The sequence below is a fragment of the Lepidochelys olivacea genome (genome assembly GCF_965140295.1).
Source record: "Lepidochelys olivacea isolate rLepOli2 genome assembly, chromosome: 8".
Classification (NCBI taxonomy): Eukaryota; Metazoa; Chordata; order Testudines; family Cheloniidae; genus Lepidochelys; species Lepidochelys olivacea.
In genome coordinates this window covers 101,168,510-101,191,719 of record NC_140418.1, presented here as the reverse complement: position 1 = coordinate 101,191,719, position 23,210 = coordinate 101,168,510, and the positions used below count along the sequence as shown (strand labels likewise).

Sequence of the window (23,210 nt, the reverse complement as noted above, 5' to 3'; positions counted from 1 at the left end):
TGGGTGCAAGGTGCTGTACATTATGATAATTGCATAGAGTAGTAGTGGGTAAACCTAATACATGCTTGAGAGCTGCATGGGGAGGTTTGGAGAAGGGTACTAAAGGGAAAATGCAAGAAGATGGCATTGTTCTGACTTGTGAGTATTTTTTAAGTACAGATGCCAGTTTAATCGCGGTGGTTGTTCGTACCCTTCCAGTCAAAGCACAGCACAAAACTCCTGTGATTGGCTGTTGTGTTTTAGGGAGCTTGTTAAAAAGGCGTTCTGATTGAGTCTGAAACTTTCCTCCCTTCCTCAGTGTACTAAGGTCCCAGAGGAGAGTGAGCTCTTCATATGACAAGATAGTTATTTCTCCAGTGAAGGAAAGGTTGGTATGCTGGTTAAAGGCACCAGCCTAGAGCGTGAGATCTGACTCCAATTCCCAGCTCCGCTATAGACTTCTTGGGTGACCCTGGGCAAGATGGCTGTGTGTTTCCATTCCCCATCTGTAAATGGGTATGGGGCTAGTCATTAAAGCTGGGTGAGAAACTGGTTTGTTTTTTGTTTGTTGGTTGTTGTTTTTTTGGTTCTCAGGCAATTCTGCAAAAACCAAAAAGAAATTAAAACTGTTTCTGGTCAAACTGGGTTGTTGGGTTTTTTTGGTTTGGGGGGGGAGGAAGTTGGACTTTTTTGGCAAATTGGAAGTGAGAAACCAATTCATTTCAGGCTGAACAAACTAATTTCAATGAAATTGAAACCCTTTTTTGGTTTCAGTGTTGACCATTTTTAAACATTTTTCCATGTAAAAAATGTATTAAAGGACATTTTGAAACAAAGCCAGTTTGAACTGGAAAATCAAAATGATGTGTTTTTTAAAAAATGCTTGAAATGAAACATTTTGATTTTCTCTGAATTTGTTTGTTTGGATTGAGTTTTTTTCCACTGAAATGATTTGGTGAAACTGACAAAAATGGATGGAACCATGTTCATGTCCCTGAATCTTGCTATGCATATGTGTGTTGTTTTCCACAATGGGATGCCACGCTCAGCCAGGGCACTAATCAAGTATTAATGATTCTAACAGTTAATGAACTCATGGGTAGTATCAGCAGGCTCCAGAAGAACAGGAGTCCCTGACACTAGGCCTTTCAGGGGAGAGATGAGAACCAGTCAGGGAGATCATAGACAACATCCTCAAGCAAAATATATTTTTATAAAGAGAGGGCATGTTGGCCAGGACAAGCCATAAATATTTCTTTTATTAGAGCACAGGCTGTTTCTCTTCTTGTTGGCACCATTGCCAAAACTGGCCCAGACAGAGACTTGTGGTGTCCATTTATGTGTCACACAGGGGACAGGTACAGAGACCCAGGGAATGGGCCGATCCAGTGTAAAAAAAACCCATTGACTATGATTGTTTTAATCGTAAAGCGTGACATTTGCATGGCAGCAGCCTGTGTCTACTTTATCTTCATAAACAGGGCTTTCTAGCAAAGGTGTGGAAATCTTCATGATTTAATCATCCAAATTCATTAGGTCGAAGAAGGGCATTTTATAACAAAAACTGAACTGGGCTAAATTCAGACCTGGCGTGCGCGGGTCTAACTCCATTGAAGTCACCGACATGCACCAGTTGTGAATTCGGTGCACGCTGTCTTGTGATTGGGGCGGGAGAAATGTGCATGAGGTCAGACAGACTTCACATGGGGAGGCAGGTGAAAACAGCTGTACAGGGAATAGATGAATGGCACATGGCACAAAGCATCTTGCAGAAAGTGTGCTCTGTAATCAAATCTAATTGCCGTACACACGGATAATTGTAGCTAGCTTTGTTCCTGCTAATTGTGCAAGTGTTCATGGTTTACTGTGCGTCGATCTCTTCTGGAAAGGGCTCAGGAGGTGTTGTGTAGTTCAAGCACATTTCCTGCTCCTAGGGGAATCATGCAGAGATGGAGGAATACTCCAGGGGAGAGAAGGGGGAGGAAGTGGGGCTAAAGCTGACCACTGTGCGGAGAGTCAGCCTGAGATCTATGCACCCCCTTATATCCTGCTTAATACCCAAGTGGTGCATGGACCTTGCACTGCATCGACTTTATGTTACCACACAAGGGTGAATCTTTATGAGAAAAAAGCTAGTGAACCCCATTTGATACAATCCAAATTTGGCCTTTTCTTCTTCCTCCATGGCCTTCTGCACATTGTGAATTTCACCGAGAAAGTAAACGCCACCAATGCAGAAAGAAGCAAAACTAAAATTAGAAGGAACAGTTGTGGACAAATTTAAGCATTCTTTCCTCTCTGGATTTGAGTATATGATGGAGATGAACGGGAGTCCTAGATTTAATGCTGACAAAAGTATAATTAGTGGGTCAGATCCCCAAGTGCAGCTAAGCTGTGGTTAGCATAAAGTCCCAATGTTGTGGGAGAAGACTGGCTTTAAGATACCTGTACACTCACCCTGTAGTCCTTCAGAGAGCCAAGGACTGCTTTGGCCTCTGGTATAACAGAGCAATCTGAGGGGCCATGCTATGCACTGAGGATCACTGGAGCACATGCTGGGGACTAGTGGCACAGGGTTAGCTTTTCACCCCTCAGGGATACCACCATGCAAAGGAAATCCCCAGCTGCCCTACCAAGGCACCATTCTAGCTGCAGTGGCTGGAAGCGGACCTGGCCCAGTTGAAGCAGAAACTGGGCTGGATTCAGTTATTTTCATGCAGCTGACCCCCTTATCTTAGGCTATGGCAACACTACAGCTTAGGTCGATATAACTTATGTTGCTCAGGGGTGTGAATAAGCCACCCCCCTTCGAGCGATGTAAGTTGCACTGACCTAAGTTCTGGTGTGGACAGCGTTATGTTGGCCAGAGAGCTGCTTCTGCCGACTTAGCTGCTGCCGCTCATTCGGGGTGGATTAATTAAGTCGACGGGAGTGCTCTCTCCAGTTGGCTTAGAGCATCTGCACTAGGTGAGATGGTTCCTAAGAACAACCAGGCAAGCACACAGCTGCCCTTCATAGTTCTGAATATATTCAGTATAAGGCGAGTTGCCCAAAGCTGCTTTAATCCATTCCACTGTGTGTTTTCACACTGTGTCTGCGGTGTGGCTCTCTTCTAGCACATGCTCCATGCCCTGCTGTGCCAGTGCTTTCCTAAATGAACTTCTCCACCAGTGTAAACACTTGGCCTCTGTTTTCCTTTTAATCCTATTTGCAAAAACCGTTTTGCAGATGCTGCACTTTGGTTTCCCCTCAGCGGTACCGCTGCTACTCATTGTTTAAAAATCCTGGCGCAATGTTTCCCAGCCTCGAAGGAGTTGTGTTCAGAAGGTCTCATTGTGTGTGCATGTGCCCAAACGGTTTTTGAAACGCACGCTGCAAAACACGAGGCACTGGAATGCAAGCTGCAAACATTGAGGCATTTCACCCTCAGGACAGTAGGGTTCTTTAAGACTTATAGTGTGAAATCCTGGCCTCATTGAAATCAATGGCAAAACTCCCAGACTTCCATGAGCCAGGCTTTTACCCACTGAGTCCAAGGGCAGAAGGGACCATTACGATCATCTAGTCTGACCTTCTGCCTAACAAAGGCCAGAGAATTTTCCCAGTGATTCAGACCCAATAACTGATTGAACTACAGCCTGCCAGCGATGTGCACTGATAATTGTGGAAACAAATCCTAAATGTTGCCATTTAACCTTCAAAGTCAGAATGGTGTTTCAATTGGATGTTGTGATGGGATCCCTGGGGTACAACCTGGAATTGTGGGACTACTGTGCCCCCCTAACTCTCCAGCCTGGGCTGTCTCTCAATGCTTTGCCAGTGACAAGCAGTAAATCCCACCAGATGCTGTTCTCACTCAGCCACCAGCCTGCAGAGGCATACCCAGCTAAGCAGCATGAATGCTCTGCAAGCTACTGATGAACTATGCACAGGGAAACACCAGCAAGTCTCCCAAGCCCCCAACCTTGTACCCCAGGAATATACTGTCTTACACTGCTCAAGACCTTCTCTTGAACAATGCAGGTTCATTCATTAGTTTGCCACTTTGTCAAAGGAAAGTGGACATGCACCAGCCTTTGTATCCTGAGCAGATTCCCCAAGCACTTTAGACAAATTCACTGGTTAAGATTAAACATTAAAATAAGTTTATTAAAGATAGAAAGATAGATTTTAAGTGATTAGAAGTGGTAGGCATAAAAGTCAGAGATAGTTACTTAAGAAAACAAAAGGTAAACACGCATTCGAAACCTTAAACTTTCAGACTAAGCAAGATTTTAATCAAACAGCTTTTCTCACCCCACTGGATGTTGCAGGCAGGTTACAGTTCTTAACACACAGGCTCACTTTCCTTCTCAGCCTGGGACCAGTCTCCTCATTCAAAGTCTTTGTCTTCCCAGCATTTTTGTTGCCTTCAGAACAGGTGGGGGAGGAGAGAAGTGGTCTCATGATGCTACGGAACCTTATTTTATACTCTCAATCCGTGTCCCTGGAAAGATACTGGCCCAGACATGTCCTAGTGGGCCCTGTAGAGTCACAGAGTTGACCAATCACCATTGAATTGTTGATCTTTTGTTTACAATTCCCGTGCTGATCAATAGTTGTTTAATGTCCACCTCGGTGGGGGGTCACCTCCTTTGTTGTCATTTGAAAGCTAGCAGTGGGTGACTCACAACATATTTCAATAATAACCATAGAGCAAAATTTCATAACTTCCTACCCACTAACAATATACGTATTTTGACAGAACAATGGGTTTCAGCGGGTCATGACCTTTCAAATGGTATCTTACATGGCATGCTTTGTATGAAATATCACAACCATATACGAATGATGAATATGGAGGTTACAGGGTGCTACTTTGAGGTACAGTGTGTCACAGATGTGAAGTCAGTAATTAGCAAAACGGGAACTGTGAAATGCAAGCTCCTCAGGTGAAAACAATCTCTATGATCTCTCCCTTCTGGTCCCCATGAAGCAGCCTTGGGAAAAATTGCAAATGTTAAGAACACGGAATATGTCCAGTAACGATTTGTGTTTCTCTCTTGTTCTCCCTTGTGTTTGACTGTTTTAGGGTTTGAGAACAAGAACCTTGCACCTGGCCTCCTGCCGGATATCTCTGCAAAGCAGCAACTGGAGGTGGGCAGGAATGTTCCAATGAATTGTTTTTTAATTGGAAAAAGCTCATTTTTCCCCCATTTCATTCCATTGCCCTCAGAAAAGTTTGGGAGCCAAGGGAAGTCTTGTGTGTCCAGTGAGTCATCCAGTCCAGCTTCTGGGAGATCTTACAGTCTATGGCCCCAGTACTGCAAGCATTTAAGCACCTACCTGAAAACAGCAGGGCCATGATTTATCTTGAAAGTGTGTCTGCTTCTGCTCCTATTAAAGCCTGTGGCAGTCAGCCAAAGGTCCCTTTACACTATTCCCCAGAATCCTCTTCAGTTTTATGCATTCTCATGTTCATTTGCAGGCCATTCATCTAATGGGACAGTAGCATGAGCTAATTGTATTCCCGTCCCAGATTTTGTAATGGGAACATCGTGTGTTACCAGAGTTTACTGTGACTTCAACCCAGTTATTCCGATGGAAATATCATCTTGCGCTACCAACAACCATTGCGTAATCTCACGACAAATTGCTCAAAGGCATGTGGTGGGAAGCATCACTAGTGGATGGAGCTCTGGATGAAGATTTGCAATGTGATATCACAAATGCAGGAGGACATTGTTAACAGAGGACAAGTTTCAGGAGGAAGGACCTGCAGCTAGCCTGCTAGGAGCTGTTAGCTTAACCCCCCTGGTGGTCTAATGAGCACAGCAGGGTACCGGTTGAGCTGTCTGATTGGCCAAACTGCCTGACTGGCTGACGGGACCAGCAAACCCTACTCTTAAAACCACCAGCAGCCACGCAATGGCTGCTCAAAGCATTCACCCTCAGCTCCATTAGCTTCTGCTCCTGCCTTAGACCCAGCCCTGCTCCTGCTTTCCCTGACTACAGGTAACCTGGTTCTGACTCTCGGTTCCAATTCCTGGTTCTGACTCCGGCTTGACCCTCAGCTCTGGCATCTGGCCTCTGACTCTGGTTCTGACCCTCAGTTCCGTTTCCTCGCTCTTGATGCCTGCTCTGTCCACCAGGCTGGATGGCCCACTTCTGGGTCCCTAACAAGTGACAGGAGCTGATGAGCTCTGAAAAACAGCAAATCTCTTACCCATGGTTCCTTAACAAGAAATGATGATGGAAGAAGAGAAATAAATAACCCTGTAGCACTTTTTTATCTATTCTAGGTACTTATAAGGCTTGGGGTCAGAGACGGTTTGTACAATGTGTAGTGCATTGAGGTCCTGGAACACAGCTGGGGCTAATAAGTATTACAATAATACATATGATGATGATGATGATTATTAATAGTATCTGAGCAGCTCACAATCTTTAAAAGATTTTCCTAATACCTCTGTGAACTCTGTGAGTTCAGGCACTGCTATTATCCACCTCGTACAACTGTATTTATATTTGCACATGTAAGCTTCAATGTGTATGAACTAGCAAAACGGAGAGGGGCGGGAGGCAGGGGGGAGGAAACAAGCCAGATTCTAATACCTTTTATCACACTGACTCCTTTACTTACATGCTGGGGAGCAGTTACTCTCACTATTGACTTCCACAAGAGTACTTGTGGGAGGAACTAGTCGCCCAGGATTCAGGCTGGCCAAATGAGTAGCACCTTACTCCACAAGCACTCTCATTGGGTTCAATAGGACTCCTGGAAGCCTAAGGTACTGCAGTAATGGTATCAGAACCTGGCCCGAGAAAAGAGAGAGAAAGTCAATATGTGTCAAGTGAAGTTTTTGACACACCTCAGGCAATTTAAGGGAAGACCCACAAAAAACACCACTAGTTCCCATCAGTTATCATAGATACCGTTTGCTCGCAGATGCATTTTTTACGATCAAAGGCAGGTTAGCCACAGCCCTTGTGTATTTTGTTTTAAAATTTCATGGGTTCAGGAGCAATAGAGTGAAGTAATAAATCCTCTTCAGAACCACTCAGATTTTTCTCAAGCAATGTCATATTCGAAAACAGCGTCATCTTTCCAAGTGTGGATTAGTCCCTGTGTCTCTTGTATATGCTGTAGGTTGCTGAAGGTGTCACCCAGCCCTCAGTAAATCATAGAACCATAGAATATCAGGGTTAGAAGGGACCTCAGGAGGTCATCTAGTCCAACCCCCTGCTCAAAGCAGGACCAATCCCCAACTAAATCATCCCAGTTAGGCTTTGTCAAGCCTGACCTTAAAAACCTCTAAGGAAGGAGATTCCACCACCTCCCTAGGTAACTCATTCCAGTGCTTCACCACCCTTCTAGTGAAAAAGTTTTTCCTAATATCCAATCTAAACCTCCCCCACTGCAACTTGAGACCATTACTCCTCATTTTGTCATCTGCTACCACTGAGAACAGTCTAGATCCATCTTCTTTGGAACCCCCTTTCAGGTAGTTGAAAGCAGCTATCGAATCCCCCCTTACTCTTCTCTTCTGCAGACTAAACAATCCCAGTTGCCTCAGCCTCTCCTCATAAATCATGTGCTCCAGCCCCCTAATCATTTTTGTTGCCCTCCGCTGGACACTTTCCAATTTTTCCATATCCTTCTTGTAGTGTGGGGCCCAAAACTGGACACAGTACTCCAGATGAGGCCTCACCAATGCCGAATAGAGGGGAACGATCACGTCCCTCGACCTGCTGGCAATGCCCCTACTTATACATCCCAAAATGCCGTTGGCCTTCTTGGCAACAAGGGCACACTGCTGACTCATATCCAGTAATAATACTGAGCCCTTGTGTCGTGCTTATTGTCCAAGCACCAGTAGCAGAGTTAACGTGTGGGGCAGAGGGGTGGGGGTGGGGGGAAGAGGCGTGATCGCTACCCTGGTGGCCTTTAGTTGTCTGCATGATGCTTTGTCAGATGCAGCTGGAGAGCAAGCACACTCCTCACTCACCCAGCAGTGATGTCTCCTACCCTGCGGGGATGGGCCTGGCTCCCTGCTCTGAGCATTGCAACCTGGGGGATGGGGTACTAACACCTCATGTGCCATGTTGCAAAGTCACTCACTCAAGTATTGTCCAGCCACTCATCTATCATGAGAGAGTGATGACCAAGCCGAACTCAGTGGCACTGAGACCCCGTGGACCAGGTCGCAATGCCTGGAGGGTGCAGCTGGGCCCAGCCTAGCAGGACAGAAGCCCTCACTATCAGGTGTGTACAAGGTGGGCATGCTGTCCAGCTTCCCCCCACCAACCTTCCTCTCTGCACCAGGAGGTGATTGGGGTACCAGGGCGGAGGTTCTGCAGAGAGTGGTCTGTGCCCCCTTGGTGGGGACGAGGAGAAGGTGGTGGTGGAGGAAGAGGTGTGCACCCACTGAATATGGAGGCACCACCAATGATCCGTCGCCCCCCTGATTGCACAATCTGGCTCTGCCACTGCCAAACACCATGCAGAAAAAAGGTAAATATCATTATCCCCATTTTACAGATGGGAAAACAGAAGTGAAGAGACTTGCCTAAGGTCATACAGTGATTCAGTGGCAGAGCTTGGCATAGAATTTTAACCTTAATACCCACTCAGCCCACTGGACCATGTTTCTGTCCTGCCCAATCAAATAAGAAATACTAACAGACCCTTAAGCCATTTATGAATAGAATCCTTTCGTCCATTCCCAGCTGGATCTATGATAGCAAACCCCTTTTAAAGAGGTTTACGGGATTTCTCCATCGAACGCTGCCTTGGGCTGCTCATTATTTGAAATTCTGCCATGCCATGCTGGGAGAGCAGGGTTATTCCCATAGCAAAACATGAGGAGCCATCGTTTGCCATCTACAAATCAGGAGTCCTGAGCCAAGAGGCTGTCAGCATTGCCAAAGCCAAGTCAGCCTGTATAGGCACGATCACAGGACCGCTCTTTTCTCTCTGCTTGAGCACGCCCACTGTGGTGCTTTCTACCAGCCTCTCTGCTCCAGCGTTCTGTGCCCCTGCCAGCTAATCAGTCCAGAGCATTAATAAACGGTTGTAAAGATAAACTACACGTTATACTGAAGGTCCACGTGTGGTGGAGCAGTTCCCGGAAGGAAACAGCTGTACATTGGGGCTTTGGTAGTACAGAAAGGAAGGTGAGATTTCAGGGAGGGGCCACATGAGGGCTCTAGAGTGGGATTCAGGAGACATGGGTTCTATTCCCACCTCCGTCCATCACCTGCCTTGCGACCTTAAGCAGTCATATCATCTGTTTCTGCTCCCACCCTTTGTCTGCTTTTACTATTTAGATTAGAAACTCTTTGTGGTGGGGAATGTCTCTTGCTATGTGTATTTACAGCATCTAGCACAATGGGACCTCATTTTCACTTGAGAGCACTGGTCTGTTTGAGGAAGAATGGGCCAGTGGCTGGGGCCTGGGACTTAAAAACAGCCCAGTTCAATTCCCTGCTTTGCCACAGACTTGTGGGAAAGTCACTTAAACTCTGCGCTTCAGTTTTCCTTCTGTAAAATGGGTATAACTGCACGGTCCTTGCATTAAAGACTGCAAGGTGCTCAGATACTATGGTAATAGGTGTCATAGAAGTAGCAAACACAAATAAAAAGCAGAAATAAATGTGTTCAGGTGTAAAATGGGATCACACTTGCCGTAATGGAGACTGCAAGTTGGAAAGTGCTCTGAAAACTTGGGCCTTTCATTTATTTATTTTATTGCAAACTCTTTGGGGCTGGCCCGTTTTGGGATAGAATCTGCAACTCTGACACGCTGGCCTCTGTTGGAAGACAGGACAGTGGGCTACAAGGACCATTGGTCTGGCCCTCTGTGGCTGTTCTTATGTTCTTATGCTCCAATGCACTTGAGAAAAACCCCATGGAAGCTCATAGGATAACTCACATGAGTAAGAGCCATGCAGTCTAGCCCTTTTTGTGTCGTACAGCGAGCGACAGTGTTGGGGTCTAGGCCCCATTTCAGCAAAGCCCTTCAATGCAGGCCTTGGTCCCAGTGAAGTCTGTGGGAAAAGCTGGAAGCTGCCCCAGAGCTGCTTCTGGGAAGTTTAGGGGGATACAGGAGACAAGGCATCCCTCTTTCCCCAGTTGGGTTTCATTGAGCACATAGGGCCCGCTTGGGTCATCAAGGGTAGTGCCCTGGCAATCCTGTCATAATGTCATGAATAAACGTATCATGCTCAGTCTGTGGCCAAGCAGGGCCTCAAACCCAGGAGTCCCAAGCAAATGCCTTAACCACTGGGCCATGCTTCCACTCATGCCAACTCCCCTCTGCTCCCAGAGTGGAGAAGGAGGCCACAATATGGCCCCTATAATCTTTCCGTTCTGGGGTTGACAGTAGAGGAAATAGTCCCTAGTTCATTTGTAGCATCATAGGAATTTGAGATGGAAATGAGTTGTTTAACCAGCTGGCCCACCCCCTGCCATCAGCCAAGTTTATTCCTTTGCATAGGTCCACTAATGCTTTGACAAAGCCCCAAATGAAGCGTAGACATAGAAAGCTGCTGCTTACAATCAATGTAAAGCTTACGTTAGGTTGAGCCACCGGAGTCCTCTCCCAGCATAAACAGAATCTATCAACGCCGATTAAACCATTAAAATTGACAACTGAGGTTCTCCAGAGAAAATCCTTCTCAAAACGGAACCGAAAAGGAAACCTGAAGGGAAAATCCACATCACCCTTTAATGCACTTTAATAACTTCCTTAAGAAGATGTGGATGAGTCTTGTTAGGCTCAATTTAATCCTTTGTCAATCCAAGGATTGCTGCAGGTTGGGTTATAAATTCTTTGAGGATTTGAGTCCTCATCTTCTGTTGCTCTTTAGTTTAATGGTTATTCTAATGGTGTTTCTTTTTTTAAAAAAAAAATCTAAATTCTCGCACAGTAACTGTTCAATGCACGACAGGAATGTTTATAGTCCAATCCCTAACCTGTTAATGTCTCTGGGCCCAGTTGTACCTTGGGATCCATGCATAGATGGGAATTTGTAATGCACAGGTCTGCCCTAATGCATCAGCATTCCAACACTCCCTGGACATTTCAGAAGGCTCTCCCCAGAAGCTGGGAATGGGCAACAGGGGATGGATCACTTGATGATTGCCTGAGGGTCTGTTATTTTTCTGCAGCCTCATGCTAGGAATCCCCTTTTAATGTGCCCCCAGGGCAGCCACCAGCCAGGAGAAAACTTAGTAGTGGGGCTCCAAAGGTCCTGCATTGCTAGGGAATGGGGAAGGGACTCATGGTTCGGACCAAAGCACATGGTCTCTGTGCTGATGGCCTTGGATTTTGTCAGATCTTCCAGGATCTGTAAGGTCTGTGGCCTCTCTTCTGCAGGGTGTCAAACTCTGGCCACCAGCTCTACCAATGGGACAACTCAGGAGGAAGCTTTCTGGGGGAAACCTCATGGAGACTTCCTCTGTGGATTTCTCCACAGTAGCAAGTCAACCAGGGAGAAGAGCTTAGGAGAATGGATGAGCTGGTGTGAAATACTGTATAAGAAAACAGCTCCCTAAAGTATTTGCTGATAGTGGTGGAAGAAGCTCAGAAGGTTTGAATATTTTGGAACAGTTTGGATAGGCACCTAAAGGCATATTTAGAGCTGGATCCATACTGTAAACTGTCATTGTTTTGTTGACTGATGTTTTGGCCACTGCTCTGAGCAGGAAGTCTGCTGGAGAACAGCCCTTCCCATGGTAAGTCTGAGCTCCTACTTTGAAATGGAGGCAGTGGAGAGGAGTGTGAAAATGGAAAAAAAAAAAAAAACCAATGAGAAGTTATAGGACCTTCTGGTCACTTCTGATTTTGATTCCCATGGATCCATCTAGGTGGGTTTAGGACATCATAAACCTCAAAACCAAAGCTGTAAATGGCTTGTCTCACCAGGATCCTTGGCAAATTTCTCTTCTCCTTCCCCCTGCATGCTCTGCATGTGTGAGAAAAGAGAGTGGTAAATGGAGCAAAACACAAAGGTCCTATTGAAAATATTGCAGGTATGTCATTTAGAAATGTTAGATGCCTATGGGGTTATTTTATGAGTGGCATCACTCATTTGTATTCCCTGAGGAAATCCAACACACATCTATCTCCACCTACAGGAGGAAGATTAAAAATGTTGAAGGATTGTTATTTTAAAAGTCAGACCTGAAGATTTTAAACAGATCCATCTTTTGTGAGGCTCAAATGAAGAAGGATCTCTATTTTTAAATGAAGATGAACAACGCTAAGCCCTCATTTTGGGGATGGTGCCAATGTTTTTGCAGACGTACATGGTAATAGCTAAATTATTTAGCGTTCAAAGAGGGTGGCATTTGGCTGTCGGTCTTGTTCTGAATTCAGAACATTCAACTGATCCTTTTCCAAGTGAGACATTGGGGTGCAGTTCTGGCTTCCCTCAGAACATGCGCAACTCCCATGGAATTTAGCTCAGGGCAGAACTGGGGCATTGGTATGTGAATTGTGAAATGCACTTAGCCCTGCCTTTCTGAAGATGAAGAATTCCCAAAGACTCAGGGACTTCAATGTTTTCACTTTAAATAATGTAACTATTAATTGCTTAAATGCAATAGCAATAAATCACAGACAAATAAGGTGATCTTCTATGCTTCTTCACGAGAAGGCCTCAAAGTTGAGTCTGTGGGTTTTTTTTAAATCTAAAAAAAAATTTTGTGGGGCGGGGGGATCTACCTTTAGAAATAAAAGGAATACCAAATCTGGTCTGAGAAGTATGGCTGAGGGCTAGGCACACTGGCTGAGCCTAAACAGATCTTCCTGGGCTTCACTGAAGCACTTTTTGGAAGGCTTAGAATGTGAACTGTGAGTATTCTCTGAGGTTGATGGCTCTTTATCAGAGACGTCTTTTATCCCAAACCTGCCTGAGCTCAAATGACCAAATATTCAGCAAACCAAACAAATTTGAAACAGTCTGAATATAAATGACTTCCCTTCCCAATTAAGCAGGAGTCTACAAAGCACCAAGCATGTTATATAGAGATAATCACTGTCATCCAACCTAGTGTGTTAGCAGTGACAGAGGCAAGGAAATGCTTTAAATACACAGGCTGGGTTTTCTAAAGAGGCCTAAGGACATTAGGGCGAAATTCAGTGGGAACTGGTTGCCTAACTACAGCCATGGTTTTCTTGGCTTGAAGGTTAACAAGCCCAGACAAAGGCAAAATAGGTGAGCCGTTCCTTTATTAAATGGACTCTTTAAAAGCAGGCTTTAGTCAGACCTATTTTGTTGCCCAATATCACTTGTATCTTTATATCAAATCATGAGCGGCTAGATTTTTTTTCCATGCATATATTCCCAGTGGGATGTTACATTTTTACAAAAAGTCTTTGTGGGTCATTGACATCTTCTGTCGTCAGGTGGATGAATTAAGGAAACCCAGAGCAATGGGCCTTCAAAATCTGAAGACTATCCAGCCAGCTGCTTGTACAGTAAAGACCCCCATGCTTTCACACATGCAGCATTTGACACATTGGAGGACATGCCAATGAAACACTGATATTTTATTGCTGCAACATACATTGTTTGTTTGTTCATGTCCGTAAATGACAAGTCTGCTGAAATTGCCTTAAGATCTTAGGGGACCTTGAGTTGCAATTTGAAACCTATAATTAAGAAGAGTGAAGGGAAAGTTTCTCACAAGTCTCCAGAGAATACTCCTCAAACCAAAGCTTGTTTTCCATTATGGTTTACATCAACATTTGGTCTACAGGACCCTTGTGCGTGTGTGTATGTTAATGAGTTGTCTATCTTTGTACATGTTCCCTCTGGAAGGAGACAGTAAAACTCACTTGAAAATTCACACACACAATGTCAGGATCCAAATTCAGAAGCTCGTGCTGTGTTGGGCAAAATTGCTCAGGAAAAATAGGAGTGGTGTAAACCATCATAGGAAATTCAACTCTGCTTGAGCACTGTGTCTGTTGCCATATTTGGAAGCTCAGTATTTCCTTTGCTCTGTTCAGCTACTCACACACTTGATAGTCACGTCACTTTCTTGTTGCTTTTTGTGGCTGTCCTGGAAGAAGAGGCAGGATAGCTAGTGAACTCAGCTGGCTGGTTTTGTGTGTTGCCCAGTGGATGTCATGATCCTATCTATGATGGCACAGACTTTACATTACATTGGAACTTGGCAGAACCATGACTCAAGTGGATTGCAATCCATTTTTAAGAAACAAAATTTACCAAAACAATTATACTTGCTGTGATACCCCATTGGCACCCTCAGGCTACACAAGCACTTTTTGCCAGCCAGCATCGTAAGGCCAGTTAGGGGTGTGACTGGGTTTTTTTATGGCATTTCTATACTGGCAAAAACCATAGTGTAGACACAATTCTGCCAGCAACAAGGTGCTTTTGCTGATGCAGCTTATTTTGTTCAGGGAACTGATCTAAGCTATACTGCTAAAAGCTGCATCCAGCCTAGGAGAGTTTTCCAGTATCCGCAAAAAGAAAAGGAGGACTTGTGGCACCTTAGAGACTAACAAATTTATTTGAGCATAAGCTTTCGTGAGCTACAGCTCACTTAATCGGATGCATTCAGTGGAAAATACAGACTAACACGGCTGCTACTCTGAACCTTTTCCAGTATAGTTATAGTTAGGTATGTCAGCAAACCATTTCTAGTGTAGACTAGACCTTCAGTTAAGAGGCTGTAACAGTTGAAAGCTGATGCCGGAGTTGCCACTGAAAAGTCAGCACATGCCAACAGTTACCATTTGGTTATTTCCAGTCTGTTTGTCCTTGGCAACCTATCACCTCAGTGTCTAAACAGGATACCATGCATTTTCCCTACACTTAGCTTGGGCCAGTACAAAGTTCCCTCTTTTTCACCTCCCCAAATTAGGCTCGGAACTGGCAAAGTGTTGTTGAAAGTAAAGCACATGCTTAAATGCTTTGCTGTATTGGGGTCCTAATTGCAGTCGGGGCCACAAGGCTTAGGGCTGAAAGGATGGAGGGTGACCAGGGGGGTCTGGAGCAGCATGTGGTGGTAAATGGATTTACTTGGGGGTGAGGGTTAGCTCTGCTTTGTATCATTTCGCTAATGTCCCTTTCTCTGTGCTTTGCATGTCAGATTTCAGAGCAGTCCCTAGGAAAGAAGCTACAAGATGCGGGCGCGGGTGGCCTTTTCATAGCTAGTGGCTGGGGAACAGCAATTTCAATCTCTTCTCTGTCTCTCAGGTGGATCTCCATGGGAGACTGCCTTTTCTCTACTGAAAAAAAAGGGTGTGCAAATGAAGTTTTCTCTAAGAATCTTTGCTGCTCTGGGGGCTTGGCTGGAGATCAGGGGCCAGGTAACGCCGAGATCAGCCAAGCTCTACCTCAGCTGCTCTTGGGCCAGCTCTGAATGGCAGCAGGGAGGGGAAATCTGGGCAGAAACCAGGCCAGCAAAATAATATCTCCACTGTTGTCAGGCCTGCATGCAGTCGGTAGATGAGTGAGCTCCCGAGGACCCAGGGGAATCGCCTTAGAAGCAGCTCTTCCACCCCTTGCCCCTAGCCTGCCCAGCCACGCCCGTTATGGGGTGTCTAGTGCAGCAGATATTGCTATCACTTCACTCAAAGAGCCCGAGCACAGGGATTCGGGTTGCTCCTGTATAACTGGGGAAGAAGGGGATGGTTGGAAAGGCTCCCTGAGTCCCCTTCCTCACTCAGTCAAGGGACAGCTAGGATCTGGCCCTGGGTCTAGCGCTCCATAGAAGAGCCTGGCTAGATGGAAAGTCCATGGGAGTTAGGTGCCTGAATGCCACTTGCCTTTGAAAATCTACCCCTCTGTCCTCAGCATGAGCAGCACAGCTCCCTTCTGGAATTGATGAGCTCAATGGAACCATGCCTCTCTGCACCAGCTGATGATCTAATCCATACAGTCCCTGAGTAAAGTGCTCTCTCTCTTTCCCCTCCTCCGATCTCCTGTTCTATATTTGCTGCAGTGATGTCTCTTCTGGGACTTACTCCAAGTGGGCTGAACTTGCACGGGCAAGGGGTATGGATGAGACTCAGCGCCTGTCTTAAAGATACCCCATTAGCACTGACCTCCTAAGTGATCATCCCAAACGGATGGGAGAAAGGCAAGGTGAGTAAATGGGCTGTCAAGTTCCGGTGAGCAGAGTGCAGGGACAATCATCTCTAACTTCATGGCTCCTGCCTGCCAGCGTGACTCCGCAGAGACATCTCTTGTTCCAGGAGCCGCTCACATATTTAATAAGCAGCAACCACTGCTCCAATGGGCTGGAACCTTCTTTCTCAGGTGACATCCTGGCAGTTCAGTAGCTTGGATGGATAGATCCTCTCTTTAAAATTTAACAAGCAATCTCCTCTTACAGAGTGGGGTCATTCCGCTGCCCTGGTTGCTTCATATTTCGGGGCACTAACTTCTCCCTTGCTTTCTGCTACCCAATCCCTAAGAGCATGTGTAACTCACACACCTTCTGGGTGTGGTGTTCTGTCCCATCTAGTGGCATTGAGACCACTTAGAGAGAGAGAGAGATAAATGAGTCTGCTCTACAGCCTTAGCTAACAGGCAGTTGGCTTTTAGTTCACACAGTAGAGGCTCATGCGCTAAGCTCCAGAGGTCCTCGGTTTGATCCTGCCCGCTGACGACCGGGGTCTGTCAGTGTTACCCATATGCAAAAGAGGATGCCAGCTGCTGCTGTACATGGGCTGTCAAATGGTGGTTTTGATGTACTGTGCCTTAATAGAAGAAGTGGAGGGAACTACAGATGAAGGGAGGGTGCTTGGGCAGACATGCCTTATGTTCTTCTGGCTACATACGTAACTAATCTATGTTCTATTTACTCTCACCCTTGATTTTCCTGCTCTCCAAATTGCTATGCCACCCTTGCCTCAGTTTCCCCATCTGTAAAATGGGAATAATAATCCCTGCCTACCAGAACCTAAGGGTTGAATTAATTCATCTGTAAAAGGAGTGACTTGAAATCCTCAGAGGAAAGCATCACTCTAAAGGTAAAAAGAAAAGGAGGACTTGTGGCACCTTAGAGACTAACCAATTTATTTGAGCATGAGCTTTCGTGAGCTACAGCTTACTTCATCGGATGCATCTGATGAAGTGAGCTGTAGCTCACGAAAGCTCATGCTCAAATAAATTGGTTAGTCTCTAAGGTGCCACAAGTACTCCTTTTCTTTTTGCGAATACAGACTAACACGGCTGTTATTCTGAAACTCTAAAGGTAAAGTATTATCATTAGAGCCATGGGGATGGGAGGACAATGGTCTGCCTTCCCTGGAGTGTGGCAGAAGGCTCCAAAATTGGTGATGTGTCAACTGTTCAATTCACTACATGTAGAAGCAGTGGGGACAGGGAGAAATCCACATGCGCTTTGGGGAGGTGACTTTTCTAGGGATATTAGAGAGAGACAAGGGGAATGAGATAATATATTTTATTGGACCAACATCTGTTGTCTCTTTCACCAACAGAAGTTGGTCCAGCAGAAGATATTACCTCACCCACCTTGTCTCTCCAATATCCTGGGACCAATAAGGCTACAACATCACTGTAAACAACCATGGAAGTTGTCCAGAGATACACAGTTTCCTGCTGTGAAAAGCTCAACACAGCGTGTGTGCGTTCATGTCTCACTCGCCGTTCAGCTGAATTAAATAAAAACATCTGAGAATGATCAGTGCCCTGTAAATGTCACCATTTTGCAAAAGATGACATTGACTTACCAGGGATTACAACATATACACATGTTTTATCTCCACAAGATATTTTCAGGAAGTTGAATAAGCCAATCTATGTGCTGACATGCATTGTAAGCAGAAGCTCAGCTTGAAATATTAGGCCAATAATACGGATAATATACACCCAGTTGCACAGCAATCCATTTAACAGCATGACTCGGGTCCTAGTTTTGCCAGCTCCATTTAAAGTGGACCATCTGGGATAATTCCACTTTTCACAAGTTCTTGTTTTGTTTTCCTAATGTTCTGGAGTTCTCAAGGTTTGACAAGAACGTGCCACTTTAATTGAGAGGAAGACATTAGTCTTTACACCAGCTTAGTCTTTACAAGGTTTTCTAAGATTCTGACATTAGAGTGGGTGTAGAAAAAAATCATTGTATTTAAGGTTCTCTAGAGGTGTGGCACAAGTCCCTCATTATGCAAATCAGTTGGCCAGCAAAGTTTAGGGTTAAGGCATACCCACTCATCGCTTAAAACAAGACAACCCATTTCAGAGTTATATTTCAACCAGAAAAAGGTTCAGAAGCTACCAAATGAATAATGAAATATTTGAAGTATCTGAGAATCAACTCCACAGAAACTATTGTCTCCTGAGCAATCTATCACCCTGCACTTATTCTGTGCTAGTCATGTGAATATCTGACCACACATTGTCCGAGTGTTGGCTTTCCAAAAAGATCAGATAAATCAGTGTGGAGGAAAACTCATCCTCAGAAACCCTGGAAGCTAATTGTGAGTAACATTTTTTAGCATGATTTCATGACAGCAGGCCTGTGAAATGGCTTACAATCTGGCATTCCTGTTCAGTGTATCTGCGGCCTGGAGAAAAATGAAGTGTTATGCCCGTGACCTCTAACTTGGTAGATAATTCAGATAAAAGTTCCAGCGAGCCGAATAAATGTCATTTGTCATAATTCTGGCACTGAATCCATAGTGCACAGAGTCTGATGGGTAGGAAATGGACACATTTAAAATCTAATTAATTCTGAGATGGAAATATTTGAGGCATACATTCCCTCCCCCCCTTAACTGTCAAGAATATTCTTTATTTCTTTGGCAGTTCTCATTAATGTTGAATTCTCCAAACCCTTGTAGCAGGGCCTCTTAGCTGGATGAAAACAGCCCAGGAGAAAGTTGGGGATTTCCTACCATCTTCCTTATGTTTTATTCTTGCTTAAGCTTTCAGAGCAAAGTCCTTTTAGTTTTCTAGGGATATTTGCTGCCCTGATGGGCAAGATTGTTTTATCAAAACCATGTAACCAATTTGCAGCTACTTAAGTGTGGTAAATCTGTGGGCTGGTCCACATGCAGTGGTGCACTGATTGAACTAAAGGTGTGACTTAAAATGGATTTAATTAAAAGGCGGTGTGGACTCTTCAATCTATAGAAACCTGGGGTATGTCAATTTAGCTCAAGTCCTGCTTCTTATTTAGGCCAGGTCTACACTAGGCTCTTTTGCCCTTGTAGCAATGTGAGTTAGGGGGGATGATTTTTTTTAAAATGATAAATTTATATTGGCAAAAGCCTTAGTCTAGATACAGATATATTTGCCAAAAAAGCAAAGTACACTTACTGGTACAGCTTGTTTTGTTCAGGGGAAAAGTACAAACTATAAAGGCATGCCTATGTAAGTTCCTTTGCCTATGTAAGCTCTGTCATCTACACTAGGAGGGTTTGCTAGTATAGATATACAGTACTGGCAAACTTTTTCTAATGAAAAGTAAGCCTAGGAATCTCCCCTGGGTTGTTTACCTGTGTGTGTGTGTGTGTGTTTGAAACTCAAGTGGAGACTGACTGTGGATCTACTAAGCTGAGCTGCTTGTTCCACAACTGCATCATCTCCACTTCACTGACTAGTGAACCTCACAGTTGGGGTCAGGTCCCCCTGCCCTCTCTGACACCAGTGTAAATCCATTGGCCTCAGGGAAGTTACTCCTGGATTACACTAGTGGAAGTGAGAAGAGATTCGGTCACTATGGAACTCCATGGTAAGAGCCCATGTGGAATCCAAACTCTCCTGCTTCAAAACCTCAGGGTCTTATGACAAGAGCTAAAGGAAAATCTCAGTTAGCTGTTAGCAACTAGGGCCAATGACACACAGCTGAATAGTTTGAATTCTGCCCACCTGAGGGCACTGGTGCATTCACACTTTTTACAATTAGACCAGGGGTTCTCAAACTTGATTGCACTGCAACACCCTTCTGACAACAAAAATTACTACACGACCCCAGGAGGGGGGACTGAAGCCTGAGCCCCACCACGCCGGGGGGAGGGAGAGGGGAGCCAAAGTCCAAGCCCCGCTGCCCTGGGCGGGGGCCAATGCCAAAGCCCAAGGGCTTCAGCCCCAGGCCCCAGTAAGTCTAATGCCAGCCCTGGTGACCCCATTAGAATGGGGTCCAAACCCACTTTGGGGTCCCACCCCACAGTTTGAGAATCACTGAATTAGAAGATCACAACACAAACTAAAAAAAAAAAAAAATCATTCAAATATGGTCTAAAGTTTCCAACATTTTTGTTCACTGTTCACTATTTTTAATTTGTGTGCATCCGCAGACTGACGGGTTCTGGCTGGGATTGGATTCACCAGTATGAGATTGCTGGTATTGTATTCCCAGCCCAGCAAGAAGCAGGAAGGACTGGAAATATCACAAGAAAGAGTCCAGGCCAGTTTTGCAAACCCAGCTGAAGTGAACTTGTGTTGTTCGTCTAGTTTCCACATAACTAGTACATATATAAATAGCTATATTAACTGCAGGACCTAGAAGTCCCAGTCAACATTAGGGCTCTATTGTGCTAGGCACTGTACAAACACATAGTGAGAGACGGCCCCTGAACATCTTACAACAGGAGCTCAGATACTGCAGTGCATATATGTATCTGGGTAAACCAGACAGACAAAGGTGGGAGGGGATAAAGGGAGGGGAACTGATTTGTCCAACACGTCACAGCAGCCCAATTGTATAGGCAAGAATAGAACTGATGTCTTTTAATGCCCAGTTCAGGGCCCTAAACCCTAGAACAGGCTGCTCTCATTTCCAGCTAGTATTAACTAATACACAGCCTTGTGGGCAGTAAGGAATGAACAAAATGAGACTCCATGTAGTCAGGTTTGAGGCATGTAAAAATTAAGATAGGATAAAAATGTGTAAGGGATATAAACCCTCATGCTTCAGGACATAAGGCAACCACAGACTGATACTGGTCAGGAAGAAACTTTCACCCTATGGGCACATTAGTACATAGTTGTCCATTATGGGTGTTTAAATGACTTCATCTGAAGTATCCACTACTGGCTACTGTTGGAGACAGGATACTAAATCGATGGACCACAGTTCTAATCCAATCTGGTTATTCCTGTGTGGCAAGTGGTGCTTAGTAGGGCTGTGCAAATAGTTCAGGTCTGAAAAACTGGGGCAGGAGTCATTTTGGGTCAACCTGAAATGAAAATGTTTTGAAATTTTCAGTAAAACAAAATATTGAAAAAAGTTTAGTTTAGTGTCAACTGAAACATTTCAGTCAACTCAAACTGAAATCTTTTGTTTTTATTTTGAGGGGTTATTAAACATTTTAAATAAAAAAAAATACAACCGAGGGGAATTCCAAAAGGAAAAACACATTTTGTTTTTGAAATGCCAAAACGAACCATTTTGAGGTTTGCAAAAAAAAAATTTGTTGAAACGATTTGAAATCAACCCCAGTTTGCAAATTGTTTTGTGCCATGCAAATCTGCATTTTTTTTTTATAAAAGAAACCCAAAACCGTGTACCAAAAAAAAAAAAAAATTGCCCCACTTTGTTGCTGATAAACTTGCATGGCTTCTGTCCATGCTTTAGCTGGTCTGTGGACAAACAGAAAACTTTTCAATTTCCAGAGCTGTCAAGCCAGCACTTAAAAAACAAACAAGCAAAAAACCCTTCTGAGATTGAAGTAAACTGAAGTAGGAAAAGCAGAGATCTGATTTAGCAACCTGCAGGTTTTTTGTATTTGTTGTCCCAAGGATTTAAGACAAAGTCTAAATCACACAGTGCAGGTGACCGAGTGCAGCGTTTTGTCTCTTAAATCAATTTGGAGAAGGGAGTTAGCTGGCTTTTGTCACGCCAGATGATTGGTTATAGTGGAATAGGAGATACAGTGCTGGAGATATTCAACATTTTTCTTTCATCTTTTCCTTGGGTCACATCACATGGCAAACACATCTATTCTCTCTGCCCCCCCCCCCATACCTCATGTCCAACACCTGTCCAAACAAACATCATCTGTTTCAATGCAGAAGAGTTATATCCTGGAAGTTGCAGAGATCCAAAGGCAATTCTAACAGGATTTCACATCACAGATTAGCCTTAATCCAATTCATCTCTGAATGATACAGTGCTGGTAACATGTGGCCGAACTGCCAGGCTTGCTGGATGTGAAGTGCTGTCAGCTGTACTGAAGTCTATTCATTCACTGGGCCATAAAACCAAGAAAATCCTATAATCTCTCCCATCAAATGTCTTCCTTGTTGATTTGAACGCCCTACAGTGGATAGCAAGCATATTAAAATGGATATGATTTGTGGGGTTTATCTGCTATTGGTGATCCCATCACATCTCAGAAGCTCAGCAGCAGTGTGCCAGGTCAGTATTTGGATGGGAGAACTCCAGAAAAAGGTAGATGTTTGTGATGGGGTGCGAGCCCCCACGCTAGCCCTGCAAGAGCTGAATTGGGCTAGGTGGGCCCAATCAGCTAATCAGGCTGCAAATAGGGGAGCTTTGGCTGGAGGCAGCTAATTAGGGAACAGGCGCACCTGTGCAGGAACAGGCAGGGCTTATAAAGCTAGGTAGCGGAAGATGGCTGATAGGACACTGAGAAAGGATGGTTATTTTCTGGGAAGAGGGAGGTGGGTTTGGAGTTGGTACACCCAGAGAGATAAGGGAACTAGAGAGTAGGAAGGAGCAGTGAGGGCTGAGAGAGGAAGGCTTAGAGCTGCTGAGCTGTGGGGTCCCTGGACTGGAACCTGGAGTAGAGGGTGGGCTCAGGTTCCCTTACCAGCCACCAAAGGAGTGGCCCTGGGGCAGTAAATCAGAAGACTGCCTAGGACTGTTGTTTCAGAGTAACAGCCGTGTTAGTCTGTATTTGCAAAAAGAAAAGGAGGACTTGTGGCACCTTAGAGACTAACCAATTTATTTGAGCATAAGCTTTCGTGAGCTACAGCTCACTTTGTCGGATGCGTACCGTGGAAAGTACAGAAGATGTTTTTATACACACAAACCATGAAAAAATGGGTGTTTATCACTACAAAAGGTTTTCTCTCCCCCTACCCCACTCTCCTGCTGGTAATAGCTTATGTAACGATCACTCTCCTTACAATGTGTATGATAATCAAGGTCCTGGATTTGTGCTGGAAATGGCCCACCTTGATTATCATACACATTGTAAGGAGAGTCACTTTACATAAGCTATTACCAGCAGGAGAGTGGGGTGGGGGGGAGAGAAAACCTTTTGTAGTGATGATCA

General features: G+C 44.8%; 1 long non-coding RNA gene across 1 annotated transcript in view; it reads left to right on the top strand.

Annotated features, from left to right (window-relative positions):
- Nucleotides 1–5,121, top strand: part of LOC311525321 — a 33,394-nt gene extending 28,273 nt beyond the window's left edge. The window contains exon 4 of the long non-coding RNA XR_014712756.1: nt 5,051–5,121. This is a non-coding gene — a long non-coding RNA (uncharacterized lncRNA). The remainder of the gene's footprint in view (nt 1–5,050) is intronic.
- Nucleotides 5,122–23,210: the final 18,089 nt, after the last annotated feature.